Here is a 26,284-nt window from a genome sequence, read left to right as displayed (position 1 = left end):
TTCAGGATGTTTCTGTACAAGGTGTCCCAGACTTTAAATTCCCGTGATGAGGTCATATATGCATAGCTAATTATTGGAATGAAATTGCTCGTTTGTCACCGTGACAGCAATGTTCATCTTTGTGACGACATTTCCATAGATACCACCATGGTCTGGTGAGTACAATGTGGTCGGGCTTTTAGGGATATGCTTTGTTCACAGAGCGGAAAAAAAAGAAAAGCTCTGCATTCGTAGTGGGGACAGTTTCTCTAATGGGTATGCTTTCTTGGGTGAAAACAAGGGTGAAGAGTTCTTCCTTTGAGAGGAAGTAAGGGAGGGCTGGGCGGAGCCATTCCTGGTTACTAAGGGGGAGGCAGCATTGCGGTTGTCATAGAAACCGGGGTCATTATGGCGACTCTTTTCAAATGGCGACCGGACGATGTCCTGGAAAGGAGCATTCAGTTCCTGGTGTTTGGACTGAGTTGAGCTTATGGATTCCCGGAGGTGAGCACCAGAATCTTTCTGAGGGTTTGGAGGCAGATGCAGGGATTCCAGACACAAGTAGGACCACTCCTACCTCGGGGTTTGCAACCTGTGTTTCTCCGGAAGGAGAGAGACTTGCGACCATTCTGCCTCCTCCTGTGCTGTTCTGTACAGGGCTGTGCTGGAGCCATTGTCCAGGAGGGGAATTGTGGGAGAGTGAACAGGAGGGAGATGAGGCCAAATGAGCACTCTGTGATCCCGACTTCCTACTCTGTGCTTGAGATTGTTCGCCCATGGATCGGTGAGATGTAAGAGATAAGTGAGATAGCAGGGCTGTCTTTCCAAGTTGCAGTCAGTCAGATCTCTGGGCAAACAGAAAAGAAAGCAATTGTTTTCTCTTTGAACAGTTTTAATATTATTTGAATGAGTTAATATTCAGCTATTTATTCCCAGCTTTATTTACCACTGGATGACCAGCGAGCACCTTCCTCTCCACTACCCCCTTCTTCCCCAGACCTGTCTGTACATGTCCCTCTCTGTGAAAAGGCCATGAGATTGCTAGCCCATAGGACCGGTGAGATTTAAGAGGGAAAGCCTAAATGCTAGTCAATAATTACCCTACATGTCTCAGATGAGTGGTAAAAGACTCACTTGGTTAGAGGATTTTCTTTTTAGTAATCTGCGGTTTTGTTTGGATTTGAGACAGCATTTCACTGTGTCCTACCCTGGCTCAGAACTCTCAGTGATTCTCCTGCCTTGGCTGCCTCGTGAAGGGGTTGCAGGTGTGGGACACTTTGTGCTTGGCACCGGTCTGGCATTTTAATTTCCATTTCCTTGGGCCCGCCCTGCCAGGTGGCCCTGATCTCTCCTCAGAATCCCTAAGACACTGCTTATGGCCTTAATATCTCTAATGAATCTCTATAAAGGGGGCAATCCTATCAACACCCCCTTGAAAAGCACACCTGGATCTCACCAAGGCCAGCTGGCCTAGGTCTGAAAAAACATGGGATAAATCCGGACTAGCTGAACATAGCGGACAATGAGGAATACTGAGAATTCAAGAACAATTGCAGTGGGTTTTTGATCCTACTGCACGTACTGGCTTTGTGGGAGCCTAGGCAGTTTGGATGCTCACCTTACGAGACCTGGATAGAGGTGGGCAGTCCTTGGGCTTCCCACAGGTCAGGGAACCCTGATTGCTCTTCGAGCAGATGAGGGAGGGGGAATTGATCGGGGGAGGGGGAGGGAAATGGGAAGAGGTTGTGGGGACGAGGCAGAAATCCTTAATAAATAAATAAATTTAAAAAAAATAAAAAAAAAAAAAAAAAAAAAAAAAAAAGAAAAGCACACCTGAAATATTTCACGGGTCTCAATGACTACTTTCTGACTGACATATGAGGTTTTCCGTATGTTTCATAGAAATGCTTTATCAGATATATGTATTTCTAACTTTTCTCCTAGCCTCAGACTTATCATCTCAATTCTCATCCATGTCTTTGGAAGAGCAGGAGATTTTCAATTGTAAGATCCCACCTTCTCTAGTTCTTCAATTACGGTTTTTATTCGGTGTCTTGTCTGCGAAATCTTTTCCTGGAACCCAGTGACAGGGATTTTCTTCTTGTTTTCTGTTGGACATTTATAGGCTGATTTTTATATTTTTACATCTGTAATTTATTTTGAATGGTCTTCACATATGATACGATGTAGGTCCTAGTTTATATTTGTGGGTTTGGATATACACTTACCTCAGTATTGCTTCCTGAAAGGCCATCTTTCTGCATCAAATTGCCTTGTTTATTTGTGAAACATCAGTTCTCCAATTATCCAATCATGGTACATATGCCAGTAATCCCAGTGCCTGGGAGGCTGCAGCAGGAGTATGGTCAGTTCTTCTCAGCACACACTACACGCACTACACACAAGCTTGATGCCAGCATCAGACACAGGAAAAATGTTGACTCGATATAGGCAGTGGTCTGTAAATGTGTGGATGTGAGCGTGGAATGTTGGTTTTGGACTTTTTCTTGCCAACTTTGATTCAATAGCATGCTGGTCCAATTACTGTAGGTTCACACAGAGGTCTCCTATCAGGCAATGCTGTTCTCTAACATTTGTCTGTTTCTAAGGTTTACACAAGCTATATATTTAGTCTACAATGTTTAGAGTTATCCACTCAATTTTTAAAAAGAATAAGTGCTATTTTATTGTTAGTGCATCGAATCTGTAGCTCAGTTTTGAATCAACAGACATCTTACTAATAATGAATTGTTTGAGCCGTGAACATAGTTGTCCTTTATTAAGACAGGTTGTCTCCAATTCAGCAATGTTTGGAAATCTCTCGGCCTACCAGCACTATGGATCTATCTGTCGGGATAATGCACAAATATTTGTACTTTTTGATTCATCTATAACTGCTATTATTTTTTAAACAAATTGATACGTATTGTTTTTTCTGTGAACAAATTATTAAATCTTCTGTAAACTGTCAGGAAACAAGTGTCAATGAAACTTACAAAGGATATTTTTTTGTTGCAAGCATGGATTATTTCATGATGCAAACTATATTTGATGTGTAATGCAGCATGTCCCTATTTTCGTATCGGCATTTACAGGTTATTATTGACAGTCTGAAACAAATGAGAGAAATGTCCCAGAGACAAGTCCATGGCCATCGTCACAGGAATCTCATTCAGACCACATAATTTAGTAGCTCTCACCATCCTGTGTGTGGTCAGAGATGAATCTGTTGTAATGTGGTTGTACCCCTTGAGCTCTCAGTAAACACCAGGGAGCTAGGAGAGTGAGAATGAGGTGTCGTGTGTGTGTGTGTGTGTGTGTGTGTGTGTGTGTGTGTGTGTGTGTGTACAGGAATTCCTTGGCAGAGGCTGGTCTGCAAAGCCTGGTTGATTGACTCTTAGACCTGCAGTGATATGGAGATGGTGGAAGTCGCAGTCCCAGGGCCTAATTACAATTTCCTTTGTGTTCTCTTGAGCCCATGAGTAGCCACTCCTTGGGCCCCCTGTGTTGGACTTACCTAACACCTTGTTACTAAGTGATGACGTTGGACCTGACATTTAAAATATCAGAATATGTCTCCTTATCAAAGCTTTAAGTTTCTACCAGTCAAACGACTGCGTGTCATCACATAGCAGCTAGTGCCTGTAGCTGTGGTTTCTCTGCTTTTCCATAATAGTCTACTTAATATTATCACCCATGTACTTAAAGAGAGTCTATAGTTTCTTCATTCTATTATTATAAAAACTTCATGAAACTGTTTCCACATTGTAACATGTAATTTGTACTAACATAAACCTGTCTCACTCATGTTTACTCACAGATATTTGACTCCAGAATGAACTCTCCTCTTCCTTTGAGGTGAGAGCTGTGTGTTTACATTGACATTTGTTAGTGTGTGTTGTGTATATGCTCATGCTTGTGCAGATATGTCCCTGGATATATATTGTGAAAGTTAGTTAATCACTTACTGCTGTGATAGGTTATGTGTTATAATTCTCCTGGTCCTCTTCAATGATGACCTGGTGTGTAGTATACTGCTTACTTATCTCCATATTTCTTTACTCATGTGCTGACCTATATCAGTATGGCTCAACACCCATTTTCCCAAACTGTTCTCCTCTCTATTGCCGTTCTCTATTTCCATGCTCCATTTGTCCCAATATTGGCCAGAGGAATCCATTTAAGTTGGCATCAGTGTTCATCTGGTGCCTCTGGAGAATTTCCTGGGTCTAAGCATTGCGCTCTCTGAGCCCCTGTGTGGAAAGGAAGTAATGATGCCCACCTCAAAGAATAATTTTCAGGGCCTGAATGGAGAGAAAACAAAACCTGTGTATTTATGTGGTTGGCGGATTTCCCTTGCCCCCTTTGTGCTGCCCATGGAAGGCTGTGGCATGAAAGTAGGGGCCTGAGTGCACACAGAGAGGGGGAGTTCTTGCCACGGGAATGGGAAATGCACAAGCTCACATTCCCAGTATGTGTCTGCAGTCACAGTTATCACTGTATATGCCCAGGGTGGTGAGATGACCTGGGAGGAGGAAAAACATCATTGTGTACCTTCCATTGATGTCGTCTGCACAGACAAGGCACCATCATTCCATCCCCTGGGATTTATGTGCTTCCTCATCCTGGTTTCCTCTACTTCATGAGTTTTCTTTTCCCTTCTGCTACCTTCTAGTGTAAAGTAAAGGGTTTAATCTTTGCAACCCAGAAGCAGGAGTTTTAAGGAAGAACCCAGTGTGCTGTGATGTCTGCCAGACTGAGCAGAACGTTGGGACATTAAGGGTGAGTTAGTTCCCTTACCCATCCTTAACCATTCAATATGATAACAATACCTCATGTTCTGTTCATTAGCAGCTCTTTGAGGTGAAATGTGATCCCATGTGCCTAAATGCCTTGTCATCTCAGTTGGATGGAAGGATCAAGGCACTGTGAAGTGAGTATGTTACATCAGCTATCCCAGATCTCTCTGGTCGGTGTTAGTGCTACTCAGATATCGTGATTGCCTTCAAGTCTAACCCTATTTGATGTTACTGCAATTATAGTTCCTTCACAATCACCATTGTAAGAACAGAATCTACAATACATTTACTCTGTGTCTATAGAGGACCACATCACATCACTTATACTTTTTGCTTCAAACATCACACAGAACTGAGAGATATTAAAAGGAAAAGGAAACGTATATATTTTAATCATATTCTGCATTGATATTCTTCTTCTTTCTTCCAGATATTTCTGATTCCTCTAAGATTTGTTTGTTTTAGAAATTTCCTTTAGCCCTTTTTAGCAGCATGTCTCATATTGATAAACAATTACGTTTACTTTTGATGATGGTTTTTTATCCCCAAGATAATCCAGCAGAATAATTTATGTAGACATAGAGATTCAGGTTTGATAATTGCTTTTATTCAGCACTATAATAAATAGTGTGCTTTATCCCTTGGACTGCATGCCTCATTATAATTACGTGGCTCTCTTTTTGTCTACCAGAAACAGAATTCCTTCAACATGATCTCAAGGTTTTTTCTTTTTTCTTTTCTGAAGTTTGACTATATCAATCATTTCATGTATCTTGGGTTCATATGCTTCCTGGTTTACTCAACATTGTTTTAGAAATAGATTTTTTCCTTTGTGCTTTCATCTACAAGTTGTTGCATCTTCTGTTTTCATGGCCCACATATTTCACTGCCCTCTCTTTTCCTTCCTCTTTTAAGCTCCTGTTCGTCTCCTCATGGTCTGTTTTCTAGTTTTATGACCTGCAAGCATGACCACACACAGCCACACTCACAAACGAATTCAACTCTAGATTCGATATCTGAGAGAAAACTTGGGTCTTTTATCCTTACTTAGTCTGCATTGTTTTACAGACCTTCTGGAAAACTTGGGTCTTCTCCTACATTAATGGATGCATAGAGGTCACCATTCTTGGAATATTTTTGTCTTTTCTGCTAAGCCGTGGTTTCTATTGCTGTGAAAGAGGCCTTTCAGTGCATCAGTGCCTAGATACATATGTGCCTCCCAAAACCAGTTTGTGATGATTGGTTCTCTCCTTCCACCTCATGGGTCTTGGGAATTGAACTCAGCAGGCAGGCATAAGTATATGTGCCTTTCTTTTACCAATTGAACTACCTGCAAATTGCAACATTTTAATCCATACATGCATTTGTGTACAAATTTAACAGTCTCATGTGGAGTTAGTGTTGGCGAATGTTCCATATTCGTCTGGAGAGTGGGTAGGTTGTCTTCTATCAAGTTTCAGAAGTCCATAGAGCTACAGGAAAATTAGCTTTCATAAATCTTTTCAATGTATTATTTCCCATATGATTATTGTTGCATCGAAAACAGTGTGTTCCAATCTACTATTGTTCCTGAGCTTTTCCTTATCCATTGCATTACTCAGATCTCACTAAAGCAGTGGTTCTCAGTCTTCCCAATGTTGTGATCCTTTAATCCGGTTTGTCATATTGTGATGACCTACGACTACAAAATTATTTAATTGCTACTCATAACTGTAATTTTGCTATTTTTATGGACCACAATGTAAATATCTGTGTTTATTTATAGTCTTATCTGATCCCTGTGAAAGGGGTCAAACTCAAAGGTTGAGAACCACTGATCTAAAGGAATATAATTGGTAGAATGTGCCTCCCAAAACCAACAATGGCTCTGTCTGGCAGAAAAGCCATAAATGGTAGTTGTTCAGTCAACAAGACTGGATGTCTCAGCAGTCCCAGTTTGGCACTGGAGATCTAGAGGATTCTTAGGGACCTGCTACTTTTCTTCAGTCACTATTGGAGTCCCAAAAATGTAGGTTCTAACTCCAACAAAGGGATGCCTCAGAAGCAGGGTAGATGACATTGCTGATAAGAATGAGAGCAAGCAAAAATAAAAGCTTTCCTCTTCCACGTCCTTTGATGTGGACTTCCAACAGAGATGATGATTAGGGTGAATATTCTCACCTCACATGATCCAATCAAGAAAATCTCTCACAGGAGAGTCCAGATACTTGAGTTTTAGTTGATTTCAGATGTAGTCTTAGTGACAACCAAGATTAGCCATCACATTCCTCAAAAAAATGCCACATTATTGGTATATTTCTTGAAAAAGTAACATTTTGCCACTAAAGTTGAGCCCATAGAATTATTGTGGGTTTCAAAAATATCTCTTAATTGCATATTCTTTTAAGCATTTCTCAAATATCAGAATTTTTATCTCAGGTTACCTTTTATTTGTAATTGGCTATTATTTTTTGTTCATTTCTAAGTGTTCAGTGTAACATTTAAGGGATATGTGCTTAAAAGTCAGTATTTTAAGATTTTATCTTTTTTTCTGTCAATTATGTTTTATTTTATTTTATTTTTTATTTTTTATTGAAAAAAATTTCCGCCTCCTCCCTGCCTCCCATTTCCCTCTACCTCCTCCCACTCCTCTCCCCCTCCACCCACTCCTCTCCCCCTCCCTCTCCAGTCTGAAGAGCAGTCAGTGTTCCCTGCCCTGTGGAAAGTCCAAAGTCCTCCCCCCTCCATCCTGGTCTAGGATCATTGGGCTACCAGGCGACCCTGTTTATGTGCTGAGGAGTTCCATCTGGACGGGTGAGTGTGTGCTATCCAGGGGCAGATTGTCCAGGAAAAGAGCACAAACCCCCCTCCCCCAGCTCCTTCTGCAGGGCTGTCTTTCTTACACACGGCCTCCCCCCAAAGCCTGCGTTTTCTGAAAGGTTCTTTGCTCAGGAACAGTTTTCTGCTCCTACATTAAGGCTACCCACCCAGAGAGGTGAGTGTCTGCCAACCGGGCAGGCCTCAAGGACCCCCGAAAGGGAGCACGTGCACCTTCAGCTTGTTGGCATGGTGTCCTGTGTTCTACTTGTCCCCGCCCTGCCCCCCAAGACCCCCCTTTTGTCCGCGGGTCATTGGACTACCAGGCGTCCATGTTTTGGTGTTAAGATTTTATCTTAACAGGTAACCTGAAGAGTATTTTTCTTTGCTTGATGTATTCATATACATTTACATTTATTATGAAATCAATACTCTTGGTCACTTAGAATCATCTCTATTCTATTACATGAAAAGCCATAGGTAGCACTTACCTTAATGATGTCTGTGAGATGTTCTGTATCCTAGATACAAGGATTCCTTAATCTGGTGCATGGTTTTCAAACTTGTATTCCCCATCAGGGCATTGTCTTCATTTATCAACCATTACGTGGAAGAGCATACAGCTGACACTTGATGGACGTCCTAACAACAAGCTTCTCAACTTATAAAAAGAGGTTTGTTATATCTAAGAAGTTTGGTTTTTATTGCTTTTATTGAGCTATACATTTAGCTCTGCTTTCCTACCTTCCTATACTCTCCCCTTCCTCCTCTCCTTTGACCCCCCCCCCCATGGCCAGTTTTCTCAGGAATTCTTGTCTTTTTCTCCTTCCTATGTAGACCAGCAATGTCTCTCTTTCTTGTCTAGGTTGTCTGGGGTTGTGGAAAGTAGGCTGGTTTTTCTTTGCTTTTTATCCAAAAGTCACTCATGAGAGAGTACATATTACATTTGTTTTTCTGGGTCTGGGTAAGAAGTTTGTTTTGAATCCATGTTCCTGAGCTTGAAGGTATTTAGGTTGTTCCTCAGTCTGTTCCTCACTGCCTTCACATCCTTCATTGCACCGTTTATCATAGCTAGTTCTGTTGCTCTTTCTCTCCCATTTCTCCACCACACATTTTGCTCACCATAATGGCTTCCTGGAAGTAGCGGGTCAACCTGTGAATGTCTTCCCTAGCCCAGGCTTTGACAATGCAGGCTTGCCTGTGGGTGTGTGGCACCTGCCTGAACAGAATGGTGTCAGGCAGCCTGGGGATATCTTCCCGGCACCCAATGACTGCAATGTTTTAAAAATTGTGTGTATATTGTAAGCATTGCTGCTCAGATGGAAAGGGATCCTGGCAGTCAGGAGCCAAGGAATACCACAAATTCACCTTAAACTTAGAAGCTCACAGCCCTGCTTCAGGGAAAGCTTTTCCCAAATTAACAGCTCTGCTCTGGTAGGGGAGGGTTTCCCTAGCCAAGTTGTTACAGCTCTGCTCAGATCCTCAGAAGAGTAACAACTCTACTCTGCTAGGAGAAGCTTTTCCAGTTCTGCTCCCCTCTCCTCCACTCGTCTCCAGTTGAAGTCATTGCTTCTCTGTTCTTCTTAGGCAAAGAAGGTCTCACCCAAGCCTCATTCAAGAGATTCACTGGGAGGGAAGAGTCCAGGAGGTGGCTGACCCTGCAAAAGTGGGAAAGGCAGCTCCCAACTGAACAGGTACAGGGTGGTTTCATGCTCAATGATCTGCTGGTTTTCCTGCTCAGGGATTGGTTGGTTTAATGCTGAGATATTGGTTAGTTTGTTTTGCCGAATTGGTAAGTGGAAGAGTGTGTTTCTGTAGCTTTGGTTTCAGGGGCAAATGTGTTTATTTCACTGGCCTTTTTTAAACGTTGGACTCTGGTTTCAGGGCCAGTGAACTGATTCTAGTCTCAGGGTCAGTGTATGTTTCTTTTGCTCTGGTTTCAGGATTAGGGTGTGCTGCTTTGGACAGAAACGGGTGTTGCTCCCCTAGAAACAGATATGCAGTCCATTGTGGGCCAGCAAGTGAGTGCTGAGAACCCAGTCCGGGTCTTCTGTAAGAGCAGCAAGTCCTCTTAACCATGGGGCCATCTCTGCAGTCCAAGTCATCAAATATTAAACGTAATTACTATTTTTCTACTTTTCCCCATAATGACAATAGACATCTTCTTATACTCAGGTAGGTAAAAGTTTCATTATTATTTACCAATCCATAAAGTTTCATTTCTATGTTAGTTAGGTTTTCACTCCCAACCACTGCCCTACCCTGTCTGCAGGAAATTACAACAATCTGATATTATACCAGCACTCGGGAGGCAGAGGCAGGCGGATCTCTGTGAGTTCGAGACCAGCCTGGTCTACAGAGCTGGTTCCAGGACAGGCTCCAAAACCACAGAGAAACCCTGTCTCAAAAAAAAAAACAATCTGATATTATAGACAAATTAATATATATGCTGGAATGTATTAGAATAGAACCAGAGTTTAGAGACATCTGGCCTTCATTCATCTTGAATATATGTTTAAATTTATCTATTTTGTTGCCTATGATAATTGTTCATTCTTAATATTAAATGGTGTAGCAATGTATAGCTACACAGAAAATTTTATAATTTATTTTTATTTTATATGTATATATGTTTGCCTACATATAGGTATGAAGAGCACATGCATGCCTGGTGCCCATGGATGCAAAGAGAGGGTATTGGATCCCTTGGCACTGGAGTTACAGTTGGGAGCTGCCATGACAGTCTTGGGAAATGAGTCATTTACCTGTAGCCTGTTGTTTAGGTTGTTTTCAATTTCAGTGTCTTTTATATAAAGCTGGTGTGAACTGAAATAAATAAGTCATTAAAAGAAAATATGTCCTCTTCCTCCAGGTTATATATTTGGGAATGTGATGGTCAGATGACAATTAACATATCAAGAAATTGGGAAATACTTTTCCAAGTCTCTGTCCTGTTTTCCATGGCCACCAGCAGTGGGTATGAGAGTTTCATCCTCCACAACCTGCCAGGTCTTTGTATGACAAGTCTTTATTTCTGAGTATTTTATGGGTGTGTCAAGAGTCCCCTCAGAGTCACCTGTCTCTCTTCCCTAAGTGTTAAGCATGTTGCGGCTGTATGTTTCTCTTAGTGGAGCATCTACTCACCCTTCTGGCCAACTTTTATTTTCTGAAATGTCTATTTTCTTACTGGCTCTTTTTGAGGTTTGGGAAATCTGGAAACAGTAAGACTGTCACCTGATACACAAGTTCCCACATTCATTTTCCCAGGCAGGAAAAATATGTTACTAACATATATTTGGAAGAGTGGACATTTTCTCACTTTATGGAGTTCTTAACAATCCAGTTGTTCATTTAATGAAAGGAGGTTTGTTATATCTAAGAAGTTAGTCTGTAATTCATTCGTTTTCTCCTACACGATTCATGTTTAGGTTGTATTCTTTTCAAAAAAATATTTATTTATTTATTATGTATACAATATTCTGTGTGCATGTCTGCAGGCCAGAAGAGGGCACCAGACCTCTTTACAGATGGTTGTGAGCCACCATGTGGTTGCCGGGAATTGAACTCAGGATCTTTGGAAGAGCTCTTGACCACTGAGCCATCTCTCCAGGCTCTAGGTTGTATTCTTGATCAATTATCTTTTAGATTTCTTTTCACTATGTACTGAGTGTCTGCCTGTATGTCTGTGTGTACGATATGCGCATTTGAGTGCCGATGTCCACAGAGACTAGAAAAGACTGTCAGTTCCCCTGGCTCTGGAGTTATAGGCATCTGTCGGCCACCATATGGGTGCTGGAAACTGAAGTCAGGTCATCTGCAATAGCCAAAGGCACTCTTAACCTCGGAGATGTCTCTAGTCCTGTGTAGATCCTTTGTTTGTTTTGGGTTGACTTTTGTATCCTGAGATAAACAACTTGTCTATATTTATATTTGTGCATGGGGAGGTCTGCTTGTCCCAAAATAAGACAGAAGACAGGGCATTGAAGGGGATATGAGAGGGAATACATAGCCCCTCATCCTGTGATCATTTTTACATTTTTAGGACATTCAAGAAGCCTCAGCCCAACTGATAGAGCCAAAATTACCTACAGATATGATGCAACTATTCCTAAAAACATCTCAAAGTAAGTTTAAAAATAAAAACAAACAAACTGGGGTCTGAAGATAGGGTTCATTCTTTTATATTTCTGAATGTCTTCCAGAGGATCCAGAGTTGATACCCAGCACCTACCCAATGGTTGACACTGTTTGTAACTCCAGTTCCAAGACATCTCAAACTCTGGTTCCCTCTGTGAGCAGTAGGTACTCACTCATGTGGTGCACAAACTTCCCTATGGAAAAACATTCAACAAATATAAATAAATTAATTAATTGTGCTTACTTAGGACAAGAATACTTGTAAAATCACATATTAACCTTAAATTTAATTTACTAAAAGAAATTTTAAAAGCGATAAGAACATTTCAAAAGATTATTTTTTTATTTTTGACTTTTTAATAACATATTGTATATTTTTCCTAATGGGAAAACAGAACCCATTTAAAGACTCAAAGTATTCTTACATGTAATTTTAAAACAATGTAACTCTGAGAGCCATAAAAATCTTCACATTTCTCACTCTTCTGCCCTCCTCACACACCCTTTGTACTGACACCTAATCTCAAGTGTCTCTCTCTAGTCCTCACTGAGGCCGTCATGCATGAGCCATCCTTATTCTGTGTGAGCTTCTATCCACAGGATTAATAAGCTCACAACCTTTGCTTCATCCTGGCTTTTTCTGAAAGTTTTTTCTGCAGCCTAGACCCAGTTTACCAGGGTCAAGGTCATCAAAGGACAGGGTGATCCTCAGGCTGAAGGTCACGATGCTGGGCTGCTCCTCCCTACCACTACAGGGAGTCCCAAAAAACCTCGGTGACCAGCATATTCCTGCTTCATTGAAGTGTCTTTGTGTCTTTGCTAAAGGTGTCCCCTCACACGTGTGTGACTCTTCTGTCCCCTTCATATTCTTTTCTGTCTTATTGTCATTACCAATCAGGCACGCTGTCTTCATTTCTCTAGGTTTATAAGGAGTCTGGAAGTCATGTGTTCATCCTCCAAGATTTTTCCTTTTGAAGGTGTTTTCATGCTCTGGTTTTTCATATTCACTATGAGTTTCAGGATAAGCCCATTAGTTTATGAAAAGTCTGTTAGATTTCTGTTGGTATTGCACTGGATCTATAGGTCTTTTTGAGGAGAACAGACACCTGTATCTTCCATTGCATGAAGGTGATTGCAGAGTGAATTCTAATTGGTCTTAATAATAAAATCTGGAGTCAGATATTACGAGGTTGAATCTATAAGATCAGAACAGCAAAGCAGCCAGCTTCCAGTTCTTTCCTCTATGAAATCCTCAGACCAAATGGAGCATCCTGTCTCTACAAGACCTCAGACTGAATGCCTGGATCTCCTATCTCCTCCCACCTTATATTCCTCTCTTCAACAAACCCTGGGAAGAAAAGTGTGAGCCACCAGTGCCTGACTCTCTTTCTGTTTTAGACTGGATCAATCTAGTGTATCCCAGGGTGGCCTTGAACTCGCAGAGATCCATTTGCCTGTACCTCCTGAGTGTTGGGAAAGGTGAGTTCCAACACTGCCTGTCCTCTCTGGCTAACTAGTGGCTATCTGCACACACTGATTCTCAGGCAAGCTTTATTGTCATGGAAGAAACAAAATATCGCCACAGTCGACGAATCTATACATCTTTACTCTCAGCAATGATTTGTCCCATTCAGTGTCTAGGCACAACAGAGAAGCGGGCAGAGTTTTTCTAATTATTTCATATTTCCTGATGCTATCTCCAGTGACAGGGATTTTAAATTACAGCTTCCACACATTTCACTGTGGTCAAATGTCTGTGGGTAGATTTTAACAAAAGCTCTCTTTTAGGTTGAAATGTCAGGTTTCTTTCTCTATGATGAAAATGTCTTTGAAAACATATATTTGCTTATGTTTCAATTTCAGTATTTTGAAGTTGCAAGTTAATTATGAGAAAAGAAACAAATGTCCAACACCCAGTTTGGGGGAAATTTTCTAAGGCAGCCACAGGTCTAATGTTTGCCCAAATGGAATCTTTGGAATCATAGAGATACTCCTTCACCTCCCAGCCAGCTCCATCAGGTAGGTGTTGAGATCACAGTGGAGAGAAAGAAGGGGATACATGTGAAGAGTTAGGTATGTATGTGTAACTCCAGAAAGATTTGTATTATGTAGAATAAGTAGGTAACTTTTTTCAAAATATCTAATAATATTTTTGCCAACACAAAAGGGTCAAGGTTAGTACTCGTGTGTTTTCCCTCTTGTTTTCCCATCCAGTCATGCAGATTTTAGCAGTGTCTGCTGTAGACTGTTTACAGAGGGGGTGTTTTATGGATGGGTCTTGCCATATGGATTATTACCATGACGCCTGCTAAGTGTTGCTCTGATACCTACTTCCCTGTGCAGTTACTAGTATACAAGCATTGCTTGTCTTTGAGTAAAGTTTCCCTTTTATCTTTTGTTTATTAATGGATTTACTCATGCGTTTGTGTCCACTCAGAAACACCCATTTTTTAAAGGAGTACCACTTTGTCATCATTATATACTGTGATGCTTAAATTATCCCATAACATGCCCGTGCAAGGACACACATTCAAGTGGACCTGCTCTTCACTTGTTATCTGTCTAGAATTCTGGATTATCTGACCACCCCCAGAAGACAGTAATCACCAAATGCTAGCTGTCAGTGACACTTTGTCTCCTCTTTCTGTCAATATCAGGTCTCTTCTATGATAAGAACAACAGGAAGGCAGAGAGAACACGCAGAAGGTTGACAAGAAGCTGACATGAGCCCTTGTTTCCAGTATGTGAGTCATCAGTGCCACCAGTGTGAGTGTGTGTGTGTGTGTGTGTGTGTGTGTGTGTGTGTGTGTGATGTGTACATGGGTGTGTATAGGAAGGGTCTGTGAGATGAACAAAGAAGAGGAAGATGTCACTGCACATCTTTGACTTGACTGGATGCAGACAGACTACTCCATCCCTATATTCAGTACAGTAGAGTGCATGAGCGTTCTCATCGCCTTCTTCCCCTCCCCATGAGATTTCTCTCCCCTTACTCTGCCTTCTAGTAGAACAGGGGAGAAAACAGTGAACTCTCCATGCAAATCCAGCTCCTGGAGAAGAACCAAGTGTGGTGTGGTCTTGTCAGCCTGTTACCTGAGCAAGAGTGACAAGATCATGTGGGACTCACCAGGTGAGTCATTTCCTTTTCTCTTCCCATCCATGTGACCTGCAGCGGATCTGCGATGCCTTGTAGGAACACATCCTGTTGCAGCAGGGTAGCAGCAAGAGCAGCACACTGTGGAACAATGGCATTCATAGACTCCCCAGATGACAGAAGTCTGCATGGGTTCCTTTAAATGACCAGGACTGAAATGGAAGCCATCCCTTCAGACCATTTCCTGAATGGGTCATGCATTTCTGCATCACATTTGCAGGGAGTGCTTATTAAAATGGTAGAAATCTGGGTCCACACTAGACACCGAATCAAACCCTGTGAAGTGTGGTGTGGCATAGCCACTTCTTTCTGATGGCTGTCCACGTTAAAAAGTATTGCTACTGTGTTTGTTATTCTGTCTTCTAGGATATGGAGTCACAGACTGCTTAATTCCATACCGTGTTCTCTTGCTACTCCCGTAAATACCAGTGTGTTACATGGCATGTCAAATACGCATCAATTCCTTCATATATATTTATCCAGATATTCACATACTGGCCTCTTTTGTGAGCACCTTGTTCCTGCACTGTGAAGACTAGCACGGGTTCCTGTATTTTGTGTTAGATAGGCAAACTGTCAGTAAGCAGAAGAAATCAGTAATCAGAGCAATTCCATGTATTATTGGCGCTTTAAAGATCATAAAGGGGACAGGAAATAGTTGTGATGGAGATTGTGGTACGTGATGTTACCCCCTAAAGTTTTCAGAAGTTAGCATGTGATCTGAGTCCTGAATGGCAAAAAGAAGCAAGGCCATGCATAAGCCATGTTATGGGCGTGCTTGCCCCCATGGAGAACAGTGGATCTAAGAGCAGGGGACAAGGCCAGTGGCCAGAGCCTTGAAGACAATGTGGACACTGCTTGGGGATAGGGTAGAAAGGAAGATGTGTGCCGTTTTCAGCTGACTATGACATTTGGATTATATGATCAGTGTGGAAGGTGAGTTATGGAATTGACATGATTTGATTCCTTTTGGTGGAAGGTGACTTGGCACTGCACAGAGAAAGGCCTGGGGAGGGCGGGATGAGGGAGTGTGTGGAGACAGTGGAGATGGTTCAGAAGACAGGGGAGGGATGGAAGTGGATTGAAAGAGGGATGAAGCCATGCTGCAGTGATCAGCGTGAGAGCTGCCCTGTGCAGCCTTGTCTGGGAGAAGGCAGATAGCACCTGTATGCGCTGTGCATTTTCCTTGTGGAGACGTTGCTCTAACATCTCTGGATTTGTCTGACCACTTGGAGACACAGTGCTTCCGTTTACTGACATCAGTTGTTCCACGTGTATTTGACACAGGGTAGTTTGAATACCCAAACTAGTTGTTGTAAAACTTAGTAATTTAACAACGTGTCAGCTGATGAATAATTTTCAGATGTAAACTTTTCTAAGTAAAACTAACTGTAGAAGAATTTCCAAAAGAATAAGAATCTAACATTTGTCTAACGAAAAGCAAACCTAACGTTTAAAGTATTTTTGAAAGTGGTTGTTCTACAGCATGTACTGCTCTTGGCAGTTTTACGGATGAAGCGAGTAGGCTTTAGGCAGAGTCAAAGTGAAATCAGTCTCTAGGTGCTGCAGCTCCTGCTTGTCCCTATTCTTTCTCCAGGAGACTACTGCCTTTAGAAATGCGTATTTTTGACAGGTGGGCGTGGCACACACATTTAATCCCAGGACTCACGAGACAGAGCAGTATGATGTCTGAGTGCAAGGCCAGCCTGTAATTCCAATTGCATACATCAACATTAGTCTGTCACATATGCAGGAACTTCTGACTGGCATTTAGAGCAGATGTTGTAACTAAAGGCCCATAAAATCAATGAGTGAGCATTCTAATGCTCTCAATTCAGAGTGGTAAGCACAGCTCACTCTGTTTCGTGCCTCACAGATATGCCCAGCCTGTGTTTGGAAAATGGGTCCAGCACATCCAGGCTCAGGGAAGCAAAGTTGCTGGGCCTAGGAAGGTTCCACATCTCTCTGACTCTAGAACAGTGGTTCTCAGCCTGTGACTTGTGACCTCTATCCCCCAAACTATCTATCCCCCCCCCAAACGTCTATCCCCCAAACTATTTCCATTATGATTCTTACCTGTAACAACTTTACAGCAATGAAGTAGCAACAGAAATAATTTTCTGGTTGGGATCACCACACATGAGGGACTGTATTAAGAGTCATGTCACAGCATTAGGAAGGCTGAGAACCACTGCTGTACAGATATCCAAACACAGAATCCGGCTTCTCAGATATGTCTGGGATCCCTTCATCATTGTCCCCATACTCCTAGGGAGGCACAGCCCCACATCACGACACCCACACTCACATCTCCGTGCAAGGGAAATCCTGTTCTTCTTTCTCCGTCATTTCTATATCCACACACTATGCTATATTTCCAAATTTTCTTTTTTTATGTCTTCAGCACTGAGCTTAAGGATGTGTCTGATTCTTTGACCAACCTTTTTCCTGTTTTGTGATTCTTCTGCAGGGTCTGGGTCATTGTTCTGCACACACAACCACAGAGAGTACAACAGCAGCCTCCAGTCCCTTGTTGCTGACCTTTGAGGAAGCTGGGCATGTAAGGTAGGTTTGCTCTCAGGAGACTTGCTCTCGGGAACAGGATGTCCTTGCCAGAGGCTGGACTCGAGGATGCTGCAGCACATAGATCTGCCCAGCATCTGTGGCCCTGTCCGAAGCTCTTCAAAACTGTGGTGGGAGCACATGTGGGGATTTTTAAAAGTGGTCCCTAGACACTGGTATGGCTCCCCTGGCAGTGCAGGACATTCCCAGCTATATTCTTGATTTTTCTGGTAGCTGTTCAATGAGAATGCTATACCATGAAAAGAAATCACTGGTGAATTTAAAAAGCCACAGTATGGGGACTGGCGACATAGCTCTCGAGGCAGAATGATTGCCTAGAATGGAAATTGCTCTGTGTTCTTTGACCCTCTGGGCATGTTCACCCTCACCTGTAATACCAGCACTCAAGACGTAGAGGCAGGAGGAAAGAGATGTGAGAGTCATTACTGTTTATGAGCGTATGGGTCCCAGCACCCATGGCAGATAGCTCACAACTGCCTTTAACTCCAGCTCCATCAGGAGTCAATGCCTCTGCCCATCATGTGCATACGACAGACAGACAGACAGACAGACAGACAGACAGACATAATTAAAAGTAAAAATAAATCTAAACAAGAAAAAAGAAGAATCAGCTCCAGGTCATTGAACCAAGGGGAAAACACAGTGGAATTTAAAATATGAACATTATAATGGCTAATGGACTTTAACAGTCTACAGTCTTGCTGGAGAGATGTTCAGTGGTTAAGAGTGCATTCTATTCTTGCTGAGGACGCAAGGTCTGTTTCCAGCATCCATTTCCAAAATCCGTGATGGACCGTACCTCAGCTCCAGGAAGGTATGACCTCTCCTGACCTTTGTAGGCACGTGCATTAATGTGTAAATACACACACAAATATACACAACATAATTATTATTAAGTTATGCACATTCTTTGCCTTAAAATCATTTACAAATTAAAATAATTGCTGTGAAACATTAAAGAAAAATGCTCAAATGCCAGGCAATAATGAGAACAGTTTTCATTCGCATTATGTGGCAAATGCGTGCACTTCCAGCTATTTGAACACTGGGGTTACAGGATCATTACTGCAAAGAAGTTTCAGAACAGCCTGAATAGCATAGAGAGGCCCTGCCTCAAAATGAAAACCAAACAAAAACCAATAATATCTCAGAAAATGTGAAATTTCTTAGGAAAACAATCTTAGAGTACATGGTTTTTCAAGAGATGTGGATCATTATAAAATAATTTTTTGCAGGGAAATCAATGATAAAATTACTTATTTCGTGGGAATTCAACCATATACATGTAGAAATGGAATGAAAATGTTACTGGGCCGAGAAGAAAACAGTAGCATTAAGAACGTGTTTACATTAAAATGAATACTTGAGCTGGAGCAGTGTGCTAAGCTGGGAAGACCAGCAGCACTCTGAAGGCTGAGGGAGGAAGGGGAAGAGTCCCAGGCTGGGCTGGGCTGCTCTGAGACTCTGCACTAAACACACAAAGTAGATATCAGGACTATTATCATTCCATTCACTGTGGGAAAGTTTCAACTTAGTTCTGTCATGGGAAACCATCCTCTTTTCACTGGATGTTAGGCAGAGCCCTGTGTGTCCCTGGCAGACACATTAAAGATTACCATCCCCTAAATGGGGAAGTGACTTCCTCACCACCACATACAGCAAGGCGCACAGAAAATGGCGGCTGGGACTCTACTCAGATAGCTCACTCTCAGGAGATTTCCCTGCAGACAGCCCTGTGCCTTAGGGGTAGGAATAAGCCCAGCAACAAACACAGATTTCCTTATGGTAGTACATGTGCTTTCCTGTGGTGTTTGAAATTTCATATCCAGGAAGGAAAGTACTTTAAAGTGTAATCTGAGAAAATACTTGTGCTTGGGTGGTAAAAGTAGGGCTGGGGAGACAGCTAAATCAGTAAAGTGCTGGCCTTGTGGGCATGAGGCCTTGAGTGTCATTCCCAGAGAGCATCATCCAGAAAATGAAGATAAACTACAGGAGGAAAAGTAGCAGGTGTGGCGGGACATGCTTATGTGTGAAGGTGGAGGCGAGCCCATCCCTGGAGTGTGCTGACGAGCTAACCCATCCTGCCTTGCGTGTTCCAGGCCAGTTGGAAACCTTGTCTAAGAAAAACATCAGGGGGATGGCGCCTGAGTTACAGCACCGGAGGCTGTCTTCTGTCCCCTGACCTCACGCGCGCGCACACACACAAACACACACACACACAATTGCTCACGCACTCACAGGCATGCTCAAACCCACAATCGCGCTTTGGATAAATGATTATACACCTTCCATACTTCAGGAGAAGTAGTCATTTTGTTGAGTTTCTGGAGTAGTAAAGACGAATGTAATCTATTCTGATGCTGTGTGCATGCCTCTGTGTGTGTGTGTGTGGTGTGTGTGTGTGTGTGTGTGTGTGTGTGTGTGTGTGTGTGTGTGTGTGTTTACACACAGAGCTCCACCATCTCTATCTAATGAGGCTGCTTTATGTTAGCCTTAGACTGGGATTGGTCTCCAATCTCGGGTTTACATTTGATATACCTAAGATGTCCAGTTTTATGTGCCAGGAAAGTATAATGAAGTGAAAAAACACTGCCTTATCTTATCTAAGGTCCCTTCAAGTCCAGGTCACAGCCAATGTTCCCTCCCACCCAAATATAGACGCCACTGGGCCCAAGACTCTCACTGATGTAGTCCCCATTATGGCCAGGAGGTGGCATTCAAACTACATGCCTACATTTATTTTCTTTAAAAGGGCTGAAGTTTTATGGAATAGCAATGCGTTTTTAGTGTGTTTGGAAAGCTGGCACACATATAGAGCAGTTCCATTTATGGATTGCAGCAACTGTAGTGCTCCACAACTCACTTCATCCTCCCTGAGTGTAAAGTGGGCAGTGCACACGGGATACAGAGTGGTGCTCTGTAGAGAATATGAATGTGGTGGGCACCTTGAATCCCCTGACACTGGGATAAATGGATTTCCTAGATTTTATATCCCCTCTCCAGGAGGCTGTGGTACAGTCCCCAGATCGCTGCCTCCCAGGCAAGTTGTATCCTGGCCAGTCACTGCCATTGTGTTGCACCATGCCTGCTGGGGACTTCCAAGAGCAACCTGGTGTTTGTGGTGTGGTTGCCAAGTACGCTTCCATGGTGTTTGTGGTGTGTTTGCCATGTACTTTTCAATGAATATGCTCTGCATATGGCTCAGATGTAATATGTATTCACCCTTACGATGTAGAACAAGATTGGGGCCCCTTCTCTATTGCAGGAAGATCTCCAAAGTATTTCCTTTACCTCACCATCATTTTGGAGCCACTAATTTGATATTGAAAGAGAAATTATCCCCTGTGCCCTACAAGAAGAGATAACACAGAAGAAAAGAGGCAGGAACCCCAAGTCCATTGACAGCCACAGGACATTGTCTGAGCTACTGTTCTGTTGCTGGGAAGAGGCGCTGTGCTGAAGAGAATTTACAGAACAAAGCATTAAATGGGGAGATTACTTTCAGTGTCAGAGGGTTAGTCCAGTACCATCACTGTGGGCAGCATGGCAGCAGGCAGCCTGGCAGGGCACTGTAGCAGAAACTGAGAGTTTACATCCTGATCACAGGCAGGAGGCAGAGGGCTTTTGAGACATCAGAACTCACCCAGTGACACGCCTCGTCCAATAGGGCCACACATCCTAATCTTTCTTAAATTATTCACCATTGAAACATTAACCATAGGAGCTTACGGGGACCATCTTCATTCAAACTACCACTGTCATGTAAGGGATTTCCTCTGCCCCATTAGCAGCTACAGAGGGAGAATTGGGGCTGGTTGAATACTCATAAGTGCATTGACTAGAATCTGTTCCAAGATGTCAGTCATTAATACAAGAGACTACTGTGTGACATTTGGGGCAAGCAGGAGGCCATTCCAGTTACTTGTCTAAAATAATGTGCTCTTCAGAAGACAGTAGTCCCCTTTTGGCCCTCTTCATGGACAAACCTGCGTATACTAAAACTGTAAAGACCTTGAGCACACAGGAATTTATGAAACACCATCTGTCTTGGTCACTGTTCTATTGCTGTGAAGAGACACCATGAGCAAGGCCACTCTTATCAAAGAAAGCATTCACGTGCCTTGCTTATAGTTTCTGAGGTTGGTCTGTTACCATCACGGCAGGGAGCACGGTGGCACACAGGCAGACATGGTGTTGGAGAAGTAGCTGAGAGTTCTATTACCTGATCCACAGGGAGAGAGAGGCTGACACTGGGCCTGACATGGGATTTTGAAATTCAAAGCCCACCCCCAGTGGCACACTTCCTTCAATGATGCCACATCTACTCCAACAAGGACACCACATCATCTAAGCCTTCTCAAAGAGTGCCCCTCCTTGGAGACTAAGCATTCAGATACATGAGCCTATGGGGACCATTCTTATTCAAACCTCCACACCACCTCCAGACTCCAAGAGATTTGAGCTCTGTGTTTGCCAGGCGCATATCCCTGGGATGGTCTATGCTGTAAAGCTTCCCTTTTATCCCACATTGATGCTTCCCCAATTTTCTGCAAAGAGGATGTGGGAAATTTCTCTCTTTTTTAGCATAAGGTGACCTTCTCCCAACTTTGTGCTCTTATAGGGGTAATATGAACACAACTTGGCCAGTAAGGTTTCCCTTCCAATTCTGCAGTTGCTTCTAAGATACAGTCTGAGTCATTATACCAGGATATCAGATGTGCACATAGCTAGAGTTTTGTGGAACTCATCAATTTCTCAGACATGCACAGACAGGTGTTCTCTTCGGGTGCTTAGCTGACTTGGGGCAAATGAAAACATCGTGCAACTTACTAAAATGGGAAACTCAGAGATTTGAATTGTCAAGATGTTTGAAGAAGCAGGCCCACTGGTAAAAGGAAGTGTCCTTTAGTCATTTCTTGTGAGTGGGCACAAATATCCACAGGGGAATTTCCTTTTGTAAGAAGCAGCTATAGAATGAGATGGTGGCGCATGCAGACAGGGTACCACCATAATAAATTCCTAATGCACTGAAGTAAGTTAACTATGTACGCCACCGTTGGGGAGCTGGAGAGATAGATGGTCCATGGCGAGAAAAATAATCTGTTAAAATTGGAGGCAGGTGGCCAGGCGGTGGTGGCGCACACCTTTAATCCCAACACTCGGGAGGTAGAGGCAGGTGGATCTCTGTGAGCTCAAGGCCAGCCTGATCTACAAGAGCTAGTTCCAGGAGGGCTCCAAAACTACAGAGACACCCCGTCTCAACCCCACCCTCCAGTGGAGGCAGGTAACATCTGATGATTCATGTCAGAATGGCAGGATCACAAGCTGTCTAGACAGTTGGTCTATAGCCATGAGAACTGTGGCGGCTGATGGGAATTCAAGGATCCATGCATTCAGGGTAACAGAAAAATCAGTACACTCTGGTTCGTGGCATCTTCTGGACATAATAGGAAAGCTTTTGAAAAATTACATTTCCAGTGATTATCTCTCAAATGAGCCGAGGGATTTTTACAGAATTGCAATCCTTCACATACTATATGGTACATAGAAGGACCTAACTCTAACCCTAACCTTAACCCTTGGGGAGCTGAGGCCATAGATGGTTCATTGGTTAGGAGCGATACTTGCTTCCCCAGAGGACCTGAGTTCAAATCCCAGCACGAATGACAGGAAGCTCAAACCATGTGCAACTCCAGCCTCCAGGATCCAACACTGCTGGACACTGACATTCACATACATAGCCCTCCTCCCCAGGATTAAAGTAAATCTAAAGGCAAAGATAACCAATGAAAATTGGGAAAAGTTTTTCCCTGTCCTGTTATATTTTGAGGAAAAGTTTTGTTTCTGTTCATTAACAACAACAAAAAAGCATTTAAAAAACTTTAAAAGATGCCATTTCATGGTGATAAAATAATCTGTTAAAAATGGAGTCAGGAGACATCTCCTGATCCATGTGGGAACAGCAGGACTGTTTCCTATCACATACCCCAATCCAGAGCCCCTGCACATACAAACTCACTGTCTCTATTATGCTCCCACACGACTGGCGGGGATTTTCCACTGTAAACATAGTGAGGCCTGCTACCACATAGCTCAGGGAAGTACATGAATTCCAGAGCTTTCTGACATTCTTCAGAGGGCTGGACTCCAAGCCCGCCTGTCACCTGGTATGGAAGGAATACTGAAGGCTCCTGCCACGTTTTCCCCTTGTTTTTTCTTAATCTCATCTGCATCTTCCTCTTGTGGAGGTTGTGTGGCAAGAGAGGCTGCTCATCTCAGCCACTGGGAGGACCAGACTCTTCCCATTTCTGCGGCCACCTGGACACTTACCTCACCCTGCAAGAGCAGGGATGGAAGGAACATTGTGAAACACCGCCTCAGGGTCAGGGTTCCCGAAGGAAAGGCTCTAGGGAAACTGGGAACATGGTCACCTCTGCCCTGAGCAGTGTGGACAGCGGGAGAAGAGGGACTGCTTCCTTGAGCAGTAGAAAAATTCATAGCTTTAACAAGAATTTATTGTATATATTTATTGTGCTGGGATGTAGTGTGTTCAAGATCAGAGGACAATTTACAGGAGTTGGCTCTTTTCTTCCACCAAGTAGGTTCCAGGCCTCAAACTCATTGGGCTGGGCTGTAAGCACCTTTGCCTGGTGAGCCAACAGATGGGCCAAGAATTCCACAGTCTTGGTTCTTCTGTGTGCATGTACCAACCCTGCCATAAAAGAATGCATGTATGTTTCCAATTGGCCAAAATATGCGAGTCACACAATTTTAGTAGATGTTGTCTATATTCTTCTAGTGTTAGAAAGTAGAATTGCTTTTTATTTTCTCTAATTTCCATGTGTGTTCCATAGTTTAGATTGATGCCCCAACATATGTCTTGGGGGTAATTCTGGACTTCATACTCTAGAAGGGAAAGCTTAATGACTGAGTTGTCTCTATGCTACACCCATTTAAATGGAAAATGTGACAGAAGAAAAGCCCATACATTGCTGGAGGAGAAATTCCATGTACTCCCTATGTAGAAAAACTAGGCAGTGTTGACCAACAGTCAGATGTGAAGCTTCCACAGCTACCGCAGTCCCAGGTACTAAGGGGAGAGACTCAGACATGATGTACACACGAGAGAACATGCACAAGAATGGTCCCACAGCAAAGCTACACATGTCCAAGTGGTCCCAGATGACCTGACCCCAGAAACCTCAGAAATCCTCTCTGGAATGGAAAGTTGCAGTCTGTATATTAATCTACGGGTTCTTTGGCAGCTACGTACACGCTAACACTCAGATGTATTGCATAATTGTCTAACCATCCTCAGATGTCGGGATCCTAAGGGCACTGAACTCCCTGAGTTCTCTGAGTGAGTGGTCCCCCACACTGCCCTCTGATGCCCCAACCTTGCCTATAGGGAAACTCCATAGTTGCCTTGAAGTCCTGCAACTCACATTTTGATCACCAGATGGCGCGCCTGGCTCTATTTTCTAAAGGCTAGTTTTCCCTGAATAAATTAATATTTTTAATGAAAGAAAAAAATACTTCTCAAAATAGGTAACAAAATAATAAGTACCAATATGCCATGATTCTCTTTGTGTACTGTGAATTCTACAATATTGAGTGAAGGTACACACACAAACACACACACACATATACACACACACACATACATTTCTTCAGCCATGTCATCAATTTATTTCTGTGAATTAGTAGTTTATTGTGTGCCAGGCATCATCATTCTAACCCCACACCTACATGTCTCACACAATTCCTTTTTCCCTCTTTTGATCTGCTCAAGTGGATTCCCATGGAAACCATTCAAAGAGACTGCCTTAAACTGTCTGGTCCACAAAGAAAAACAAATGCTGCCTTGGAAACCAAGGAAAATTTGGCCCATCCTTCCCACAGTGTTCGCTATCAGGCCCCACTCTTCTCCTGGCTATATCTCCCTTACAGAGGGGAGGGAGGATAAACCTTGTGTGGTGTCTGTCTTGGAAGTTATCCTCGGTGCGGAGTAGATTTTTTTCTGATTCTGCTTCCGTTTGATAGTGCAGTTAACATGTATGGATGATCTATAAGAAAGCAATTTGTTTAAGGAGGTCATTGAGGTTACACCAAGCAAGTGACTTCCCTTTCCCACACTGTGGGCCTAGAACCAGAGCCACAGGACTCAGAGAGGAAGAGGAACCACATCTTCAAAGACAAAGACAGGCAGAGGGTCCAGTCTGAGCATGTCACTCTCCTGATTTCAGGAAATGCTCACCACAGGTTTCTCACATAGCAGTCACCTCCTCTCAGCTCTCCACGTGGGTAGTCTGTGAGCAAAAAGACACTCTTCTCCATTGCTGGAGAGAATGCAACTGTTCTCCAAGCCTATGGATGGATCTTATGCTAGTGAAAACCACAAGCGTGCATTCTGGGACCAGGGGTCTTTCTTCTAAGGATCCATCCCAAAGAACACGGAAGGGGACACAAAGAATCTGACAGAGCAACAATGTAGAACTCCAAGAGCAGAACTATGAAAAACATCTGTGGGAAGGAAAGAGGGACAGCATGATCTCAGGTGTATCTACCACTCAAATGACTAGGTACGCATGTGCTTAGCCAGGTATGATGGTATGCATCTGTGATGCCAACAGGCTGATGGTAAAGACAAGAGAATAGTCGTTTTGAGGCTATCCTGAGCTACATAGTGAGCTCAAGTTTTACCTGACTTATATACTGAGATTCTATCTCAAAACAAACAAAATAATTTTTAAGAAGGCAACATGAAGTCCATGATTATAATTATAGAGTGATCTCCAGGATATATTGTGAATACACAACACAAGGTGAAGAAATG

The 26,284-nt window shown here is 42.9% G+C and overlaps 2 long non-coding RNA genes across 2 annotated transcripts; both read left to right on the top strand.

The window, feature by feature from the left end:
* The first annotated feature begins 460 nt into the window (after positions 1 to 460).
* LOC121436786 lies at positions 461 to 7,505 on the top strand. The gene is made up of 4 exons (XR_005972790.1): positions 461 to 483; positions 3,800 to 3,837; positions 4,655 to 4,761; positions 7,447 to 7,505. It is a non-coding gene; the product is annotated as an uncharacterized LOC121436786 (long non-coding RNA).
* Positions 7,506 to 9,547: 2,042 nt separating this feature from the next.
* On the top strand, positions 9,548 to 11,130 carry LOC121436817. The gene is made up of 3 exons (XR_005972833.1): positions 9,548 to 9,691; positions 10,447 to 10,583; positions 11,072 to 11,130. It is a non-coding gene; the product is annotated as an uncharacterized LOC121436817 (long non-coding RNA).
* Positions 11,131 to 26,284: the final 15,154 nt, after the last annotated feature.

Source organism: Microtus oregoni, unplaced genomic scaffold (genome assembly GCF_018167655.1).
Source record: "Microtus oregoni isolate MIOR12 unplaced genomic scaffold, Mior012 000050F_003, whole genome shotgun sequence".
In the NCBI taxonomy this organism is placed as follows: Eukaryota; Metazoa; Chordata; class Mammalia; order Rodentia; family Cricetidae; genus Microtus; species Microtus oregoni.
Note: the sequence above shows the minus strand (reverse complement) of the source record. Positions and strands in the feature narration are given on the sequence as shown.